Raw genomic sequence first — 9,500 nt, forward strand, 5'->3', positions numbered from 1 at the left:
CAAAATCTGTTGATCTGGGGCAGATTATTCCAAGTCTTCATGACGCCAAGGGTCTCTGTGAACCTTTTTGAGGTAGTTTCCTTTCATAGACCATGTAATCTGGGGCAAGTTTTGAATCAGAAGTTACCTTGATCACCTCATTAGCCTGAAGTACAAAGGTTGTTGCCATGATCAATCCAGAGTATGTCACCCTCTACCAAGAAGCTTTGAGACAACGGTTGACTGTTGGGTTTTCTTTCTCACCTTGTGTTGAGTTTTGAACTAAAATTCCCCGCATGTTAACTTGTTTGCTTTGATGTTAACTTCTTATTTCCTCTGCAAGTTCAGAATGGAGATTTTCTCCAAAGAAATTTTCTCTGATTCCCCCTAATAGAGCTTGATGTGTTGTCCAACCTTTTTGATAAGAAGAAGATTATCTGTAAATTCCTCGCAGAAATTGATAATCCCCACTGAGTTTGTTCTTCGTGGAAGAATTTTTCTTCAGTGTTCCACCTCAGCTCATTTGTCAGGATGGAATTAATCCCCAGTTGAGTTTATTCCTCAAGGGGCAAAGCTTTGTTTGACCGTTTCTATCCAGCTTGTTCTTGGAGTTGAACTTTGGTCTCTTACAATACTATTTTGAACCTCTCTAGGCTGGGAAACCTAGATTGAGAAGGCATTTATTTTGCACCTCTTGAGGATTATGCTTTCCTCTATAATGGAGAACTTGTTTGTGATTGATGTTCCTATCAGATATCGAAAGATTTATTTTCCAGCAGTGATGTTATTGCACTCCCTTGGAATTTGTGCTTGAAAGCAAGGGGTAGGTTTTGACTTTGAGCAACTTGTGTTATCCCCATCATGTTTTGGTTGACAACAAATTGAAGCCTCTTTATTTGAGCAAGTTTGTGCGTCTCCACATATCAATCTTATCTTCAAATCAAGTGATAATCTCTCATACTTTATGAACTTCTTGATTCCCAAATGGAAGAAGCTCAACGAATGGCAGTCTCTTTCAGCAGAAGACAGTTCGTTCTGCTTAAGGATTTCTCGACAGGGTCGGCAAATGGCAGTCTCTTTCAGCAGAAGACAGTTTGTTCCCTTTGAGATAACGGATGGCAGTCTTCTTCATGAAGACAGTTCGTTTAAGAATTCTTATTTTAAAGTCAGCAAATGGCAGTCTCTTTCAGCAGAAGACAGTTTGTTCCCTTTGAGATAACGGATGGCAGTCTTCTTCATGAAGACAGTTCGTTTAAGAATTCTTATTTTAAAGTCAGCAAATGGCAGTCTCCTCCATTAGAAGACAGTTTGCTCACTTTTTCCTAAGATGGGTCAACGAATGGCAGTCTCTTTCAGCAGAAGACAGTTCGTTCCGCTTAAGGATTTCTCGACAGGGTCGGCAAATGGCAGTCTCTTTCAGCAAAAGACAGTTTGTTCCCTTTGAGATAACGGATGGCAGTCTTCTTCATGAAGACAGTTCGTTTAAGAATTCTTATTTTAAAGTCAGCAAATGGCAGTCTCCTCCATTAGAAGACAGTTTGCTCACTTTTTCCTAAGAAGGGTCAACGAATGGCAGTCTCTTTCAGCAGAAGACAGTTCGTTCCGCTTAAGGATTTCTCGACAGGGTCGGCAAATGGCAGTCTCTTTCAGTAGAAGACAGTTTGTTCCCTTTGAGATAACGGATGGCAGTCTTCTTCATGAAGAAAGTTCGTTTAAGAATTCTTATTTTAAAGTCAGCAAATGGCAGTCTCCTCCATTAGAAGACAGTTTGCTCACTTTTTCCTAAGATGGGTCAACAAATGGCAGTCTCTTTCAGCAGAAGACAGTTTGTTCCCTTTGAGATAACGAATGGCAGCCTTCTTCACGAAGACAGTTCGTTTTGCTTAAAGATTCCTCAGCAAAGTCAGCAAATGGTAAGTCGCTTCAGTGTAAGTGACAGTTTGCATCCAGTTCCTTTTCTCAAGCCATGCCCTTGATTAAAGAAGAAGTTGATCCCTATTCTCAGCGGCAACTCATTGTTCTCAGCAGCTTATCGTCAACCATTGAGGCGGTAATTCGATCTTCTTCTACCTTCAACCATTGAGTTGGCAGCTTATCGTCAACCATTGAGGCGGTAATTCGATCTTCTTCTACCTTCAACCATTGAGTTGGTAGCTTATCGTCAACTATTGAGACGGTGGTTCGATTTTCTTCTACCTTCAACTATTGAGTAAGAGGATGGTCCACGAATCAAAATCTTATCGTCAGTGGTACGGCGGTACATCTCTTCATATCATCAGTGGTACGATGGTGTGTTTTCTGTTGACGGAAGATTGGAATTCTGATTCAGGATGCGTACTTTCTCATCCCTAGTGAAAGAGGATACCCCATTTTCTCACCTCCAGCGAAAGGTGATGCTTTAACCTCTCTGGTGGGAAATGTTTTCCCCAGAAAAGTTTCTTTTCCCACCAAAGATTCGTCTCTCCAAGAGAGTCTTGCCTTCCCCAGTGGATTTATGCCAGCAAGACATTTGTTTTCCCCAGCGGAGTTATAGCAAGACATTTGTTTTCCCCAGTGGAGTTCCTTTTACTCCCCAATGTTGTCATGTTTCATCATCATCATAGGCATTCATTAACATTGCATTGCATCTTAGGATCAAAAATTGTGTTTTATATATTTAAGTCTCTTCGATCTTGTCAAAACGAAGATTTCCAATCATCGTATCTCCAAAATCGAAGAAACTTAAATAGGGGCATCTGTCATACCCCAATTTTTGACCCTAAGATCCTGTATCATTCATATCCCAATCACTAATCAAGAGCTTCACTTGGAAGTTTTGTTTATGGTGTTGCACTCACCTCATCAATAAGAGGGACCATCAAGCACCAATGATTGTTTACCTTGTATGCATATTATACTAACCCAAATACCAAAAACATTGCTTTGTTTCTTTGTAGGCTTTTGTTTTGTAGGTACCAAGCCAAGACATGCAATAAACAAGGCATTTTTCACATTTTTGACTGATGAAATCGATTTCCCTACTGGGTAAATCGATTTCCCTGCAGCAATCTTCACCAAAATCACATTCTGGACAGCATGAAATCGATTTCCCTCCTGGGTAAATCGATTTCCCTAGTGTATTTTGCGCCAATTTCTCTTCTGGAACAGAGTGAAATCGATTTCACTCCTGGGGAAATCGATTTCCTTAAGGCGAAATTCAAAAAATATAAGGAAGGAAGCTTGACATCATTTTGGCACCTTTTTATTTGATCATTGTACCAATTTTCCACCTCATCAAAATAATTCTCTTCATTAAACCCACTTAAACCCCATTTTACCACTTTTTACCATTTAATTGCCACTTTAATCACCAATTAAACACAAGCTAATTACCAAATGCAAAAAGACCAAACTACCACTACTCTTGCTCTCATCCTATAAATAGAGCCCACTACTCTCTCATTTCTCAAGCTTTTGAGAGCCAAAAAACCTCTTGCAATTTCTCTCCTCATTCCTACCAAATTCACCAAAGCTCTTCATTCTTTCATAAAGTTTGTGAGTTACATCTTGAACCTCACAAACTTTGAGCTAAACCACCATCCATTTCACTTTTTTTCCTTCAATTGTTGAGAGATCAAGATTTGTGTTGGTGATTCTTGAAGTAGATCCAAGTTTTGTTCAAGATTTGGTAAATTTTCTTCATCCTTTTTGTATATCATGATGTAGATCTTTGTTGCTTGTGTGTGATGCATCTTTGATGCTATATTGGTGCTATTTGATGGTGATTTGATGGAAAATTCGTGCTCCAATTGATGTTTGATCATAAGGTGTTTGTACATTTGTTCAAGTCAAGTTTTATGCCTCTAAATGCTGTTTTTGATGATTTTTACACTGAGGAAATCGATTTCCTTAAGTCTGAAATCGATTTCCTGCTGAGCGTGACTTGTTTTTTTTGAAAACTGCACTATGGAAATCGATTTCCCTCAGCATGAAATCGATTTCCTGCTGGCAGAATGTGGTTTTTTGCCTTTTTTATGCTTGTTTTGGTTTCCTACTTCCTCCACTTCATTAATATCATTGGATCTAGGATGTTGATAGGTTTGAAATGACCTAATCCATAATATTAGATGAATGATATTAATGATAGTGTGAGTTGATTATCTTTTGTGAATTTTATTCTTCTTCCTCCATTTCATTAATATCATTGGATCTAGGATGTTGATAGGTTTGAAAGAACCAAATCCATAATATTATATGAATGATATTAATGATAGTGTGAGTTTATTATCTTTATGCATTTTATCTTCTTCTTTTCCTTTTTTTCTTTTGATCGTTGAAAGTCTTAATACTTTTAGAATTCTTATGGATTCTTAGTGAAGACTAGATCGTTACCTATTTTCTTTTCGTGCGGTATTGCTTTCGGAAGGCGATCTACATATCGTTCTTCTCGCATACATTAGCACATAAAGTTTTGACCGGCCTCGTTGTAGGGTGATTTCTACATAAATCACTTGGCGATCTGCTTAACATAGCGCAATATTTCGTGTCCCGAATCAAAAAGATCAAACATGGAAGAGAATTGTATGCGGTTGATTTAAGACTTGTGGAGGTTTTTATCGTGTAGTCGCTATGATTTTATCAAGCTTCTGATAAGCCCCATTGACTTTAAATCCGAGTACATCATTCACTCACCATAGATCTTCCTACTAACTTTGATAACATACTTGACAAGTTTCAAGATGGTTATCTTTAACATTTAACAACTAACTTTAATTTCCGCACCTTTATATTACCGCTCTTTATATTACCGCTCTTTATATTTCTCGCCTTATCGCTTTACTTTATCATTTCATCATATTTACTTTCCGCCATTTTTCCTTTGTCCACTTGGACCATACTTTATCTTTACTTGCTAAAACACTAATAAATAACAAAAATCTAAAAAATACATAAGGCTCTCTTTGGACTATCGGTTACTATCCCTAGCACTTTGGAGATTCGGACTTATGGACCTAGTACCTCTGGACTCATTCTATTACTATCCTGTGATTGTTCTGTCTGTCTGGCATTGTTCTGTTGTATGTTTATGTGTGCAGGTATTTCCTTGAAAGCCCTTGATGGTTAATTCCAAGGCATTGAGATAAGGATTTTACCCGAAAACAGCCGTTACTCTGCCCGACTTTCGTCAGAATCTTAATGTGCTTAATGAAAAATGGTGCTAAGACAATAAGTTCATCTGGATCCCCAAATGTTAATGTGTTGGTACTGATAAATCCAAAGGATGGGAAAACTACCTTGGCTCTTAATGTCGAGTGTTGGCTTCTTATTTGGTTAGACCGTTTCTTTCCTTAGCTTTTATTTTATGCACTAGGTTAGCCTCTTCATCTCCTCCCATTCTTAAATTTTCAAAATCTTCTCCCTTTTTCCAAAATATTCTTATGTTTGCAATCTTTTCAAAACCTTTTTCTTAAAAATATCTTTCGCCCTTAGTGGCTTTTCTTCAAAAGTTTAGACACCGTTAATTGTCGAAACGAGTGGTTATACCCCACGATTTTGAAATTGATTGATAATAACGAGATCTTTTCCGCGTGAGAGAGCTAGTGGCATACTCGTTGATTTTATCCGAGTTGGAGCCCTTCTTTCATTTGCGATGCAAAGAACTTGTTTGTTCTCATGCTCAAGATCAATGGCTGAGTATTTCTCTTTAACGACAACAAAGTGTTTATTCGTTTTTAAAACGTTTTTCCCAAAAGCGGAACTACATTAGCTCTGACTTCTCCATTGCACCGAGGAGGTATGTAGGCCCAAAGCTTAACGCTTTGCCGAGCTTATTTTAAAATAAAACAAACCCTTTTTTTAGCACACACACACAGATTTTCAAAAAGGTTCCCGTGGAGTACTACGGATATGAGGGGTGCTTTAAACCTTCCCCTCATATAATCAACACCCGTACCTGAGATCTCTTTCTTGTTTTAAAAACAAAACTTTGGGTTTTACGTTCTTTTCCCTTTTCCTTTGAAAAAATAAAGCGCGGTGGCGATTTCAAAACGGAATATTGATTCGAGTCAATCCCATGGCTTCGATATCAGATTTTTCCCCGCTACACCATCTCTCGAGCAAGGATACCCACCATGTCGTGATTGCTTGCATCCATCTCGTGCCTAAATGCTGCATGGTTGTTTGTGGTTAATGTAGGCATTTGGCCTGATGGACCTAGATTTTTTACACTTCGACCAACTGAACCTGTATTTGGGGAAAACGTTGCCACACCATGTTGGGTGTATGTAGGTCCCGCACCTTGCAATCCTGACATATAAGATGACGGCATCCCATTTGGGTTCCAAGGTCTCCATCCTTCGAATGATGTTGCTCTCGGGGTATATAGTGGTACCTGACTTGCAAAATTTGTCGAAAAATGTGGTATTTCTGTTGTACTTGTAAAAGGTGGTAGCGTAGTCGAACTAGGTACTGGCATTGTCCCTGTTGATGTCAATGTAGTTTCAGGCATGGTCTGGGAACTACTTACGGCCGTAGAGCCTATCAATGTGGTTATCGTTTGTGCTTCTGGCATGGAGGTCGAAGCATTTGTTGTACTTGCGGCTACCGTTCCTGACCCTTGTGGGGGGTCTTGGCTTCCCCTCTCACTGGATGAATTGGCCATTTTCTTGTTGTATTTACGTTTAGGAATTGGTTGTGCACTATTGGTTAACTTGCTGCTCCTAAGGTTCATACAAGGTTCTAATATGATCTAGACCTATAAGTTAAAACAAGAATTTTAAATGACAACTTTTTGAAACCGTCCCACTGGGCGTGCCAATTTGTTTACGGTGATTTCCGGTAAACAACCGCTAGTCTTCCAAATTATAAATACACTTTGGTTACTCGCAGGATCAACTAGATTGATCCTAGGACATGTGTCAAAAATTTGTCTTTTAGAATGATCGGATTCATGTTCTCTTGGTTTTTTATTGGTTTTGTGAGATTATATTATGAATGTATAAATAACTTTGCGAAATAAACTAAATGAATGTATAACAAAAAGTAAATTGATTAGACTACAAACGTAAGTAAAACTTTGACAAGAATGTAAAGAGGAATGTAAACTGCAGGAATGAAAAAGACTTGACGAAAAAAGTAAAAGGATTTAAACTAAAAGAAAGACTGGGCGAAAATGTAAAGGGAATTAAACGACAATTCAATTTTGAAATGGAAATACAAATATATGTAAAGTGGTGGCGTCATACGTACATTTCTCAGCGAAACTCTTTCTCTTAACGCTTGATACTTGAGTGATTTGTGAGTGATTTGTACAAAATGAACACACTGGATCCTGATACTAAGACCCTTATTTATACTAATTCGACCCTAACGGTCCTACGCTAACAAAATGCCACGTTGCCCGCATGTGTAACACCCCATATTTCCATTATTTAATTTAATTGAATTTAAATTATTTAATTGGATTAATTGGCATTTTTGGTGAATTATTGAAGAATATTGCAGAAAATAAACAATTGGGCTTAGTGTAGTGGTTAGCAAAAGGGAGGTGTTAACTATGTAAGCCTTATTGAGATATTTTATATTTTTCATAAAATAAGGAAATTGGAAAAGAAGGAAGTGGGAAGCAAAAGAGCAAGTCTGAGAAAAAGAGAAGATACGTGAAAAGGAGAAGAAGAAGAAGAAGAAGAAGAAGAAGAAGAAGAAGAAGAAGAGGACCTTCAAAGATTCGACTCTAGAGGTAAGGGGGGACTCTTCGGGTTAGTGAATATTATATAATCAGGGGTAGTGAACTGATTAGGATTGTTGTTTGATTCGATTGCATGTTTTGGTTTTTTGGAGTTTTTGGGGATTTAGGTTGTTAATGTTGAATTGATGCAATTGATGAATTTGATGAATGGTTTGGTGTTAAATGACTTCTAAACGTGTTATAATTGTGTTATAATATGTTATTTGATGATGTTTTTGGTATGAGACTGTTTTGGTGCGATTTGGATGAAATTGGGAGGAGAAACTTGTTGAAATCGCAGAAAAATTCTGCATCTGCGATGAATGCGTCGACCTAAGCGTCAGGATGCGTCGACCTGAGTATCAGTTGCGTCGACCTGGGTGACAGCATGCGTCGACCTATAGGGTCAGCGTGCGCATACCCAAGGGTGACAGAAAACCAATGCGTCGACCTGAAGGAGGGTTTGCGTCGACGCATGGCAGCCAATTTTTGACAAATTTTTTGAGGGGCATAACTTTCAAACCGTATATCCGTTTTGAGCGCCGTTTTGAGCGTTGCGAAGCTAATTTAAAGCTTTATGTGATGATTTTATGAAATGGATAGTAGTCCTATTTGATTTTAAATGGTGATTTAATTTAATTAATGGACTATATCATTGTGTACATATATGTGTGAATGTAACAATGTGTTGTTGTTGTGGTGGTGTAGCCACTTGAATTTCAATTGATTGGGTGGTGTTTTGACATGATTATATGTGATATGACTGAATGATTGTTAATACATGTGCATGCTTATTGGTGATGAAATGGTGAGTTGTAATGAGACGATGCGAAGCATCGGATCGGTGATGTTATAAGTATGTCATATGTGTATATTCATTCATATGCATTTTGGTGATGGATCCCGGTGATGTTGTGGATCAGATGGTGGGCATAATTCCCATTGTGCGGAATTTGTGCCGGTTGGACTGTATCTAGATGATGAAAGATCAGTTGGATGGGTTTAGCCCATGTATGGTACCACATGCATAGTGTCAGTCGTTCATGTGCATGATAATATAGTATGATCAAATGGTTGTGTATTATACTTGGTGATGTGTTTGATTTTGGTGTGTGATCCGTTGTTATAAAATCTGAATACATGTTGTGATTGGGTGAATGATAATGCTATGATGTCTTATTACTTATGACTGTATAATACTTATTAATTTCGAATGAGACTCACCCTTACATGTTGATATTTTCAGATTAAGGAGTAGCGGCATCTTGATTTGGTGAGGATAGCTCATAGGCTAGTCCGTAGTCCGTGTCGAGTCATACTTGTATTTGTAACACTGGGGAACGATAGACTTAAGAGTTACTTATGATACTCTATTTTATTGTTTTGGATTGTGTATCGTTTGGTTTATGTATTGGTGATGTCTTACGATACCTTTGAATGACATTCCGCTGTGTCGATGATGTATTTTGATAATTTTGTGAATCGTTCCTAATAAAGCATGACGAACGACTTATGGTTTCATTATCTTCTTAATTGTGGCACCCTTGTTTATGTTTACTCTGATTTTTATTTTAATTACCGCGGGGGTTTAGAAGGTTGTTACAATAGTGGTATCAGAGCATAGTCGGTCGTTGTGACCAGAGTCTCGTTACTATTTCCTGTATGCGACTAGTGTGTGTATCACTGTCGATACTTTTGTTCTAACGGAACTGTTTTGTGAATAAGCAGAACAATGGCTGGCAGAGGTGGAAGGAATGATGATGCTATTGCAGAGGCTCTAGGCATGATTGCTGGTGTGCTGGGAGGGAATGCCAAT

Source organism: Vicia villosa, linkage group LG6 (assembly GCF_029867415.1).
Source record: "Vicia villosa cultivar HV-30 ecotype Madison, WI linkage group LG6, Vvil1.0, whole genome shotgun sequence".
NCBI classification, from domain to species: domain Eukaryota; kingdom Viridiplantae; phylum Streptophyta; class Magnoliopsida; order Fabales; family Fabaceae; genus Vicia; species Vicia villosa.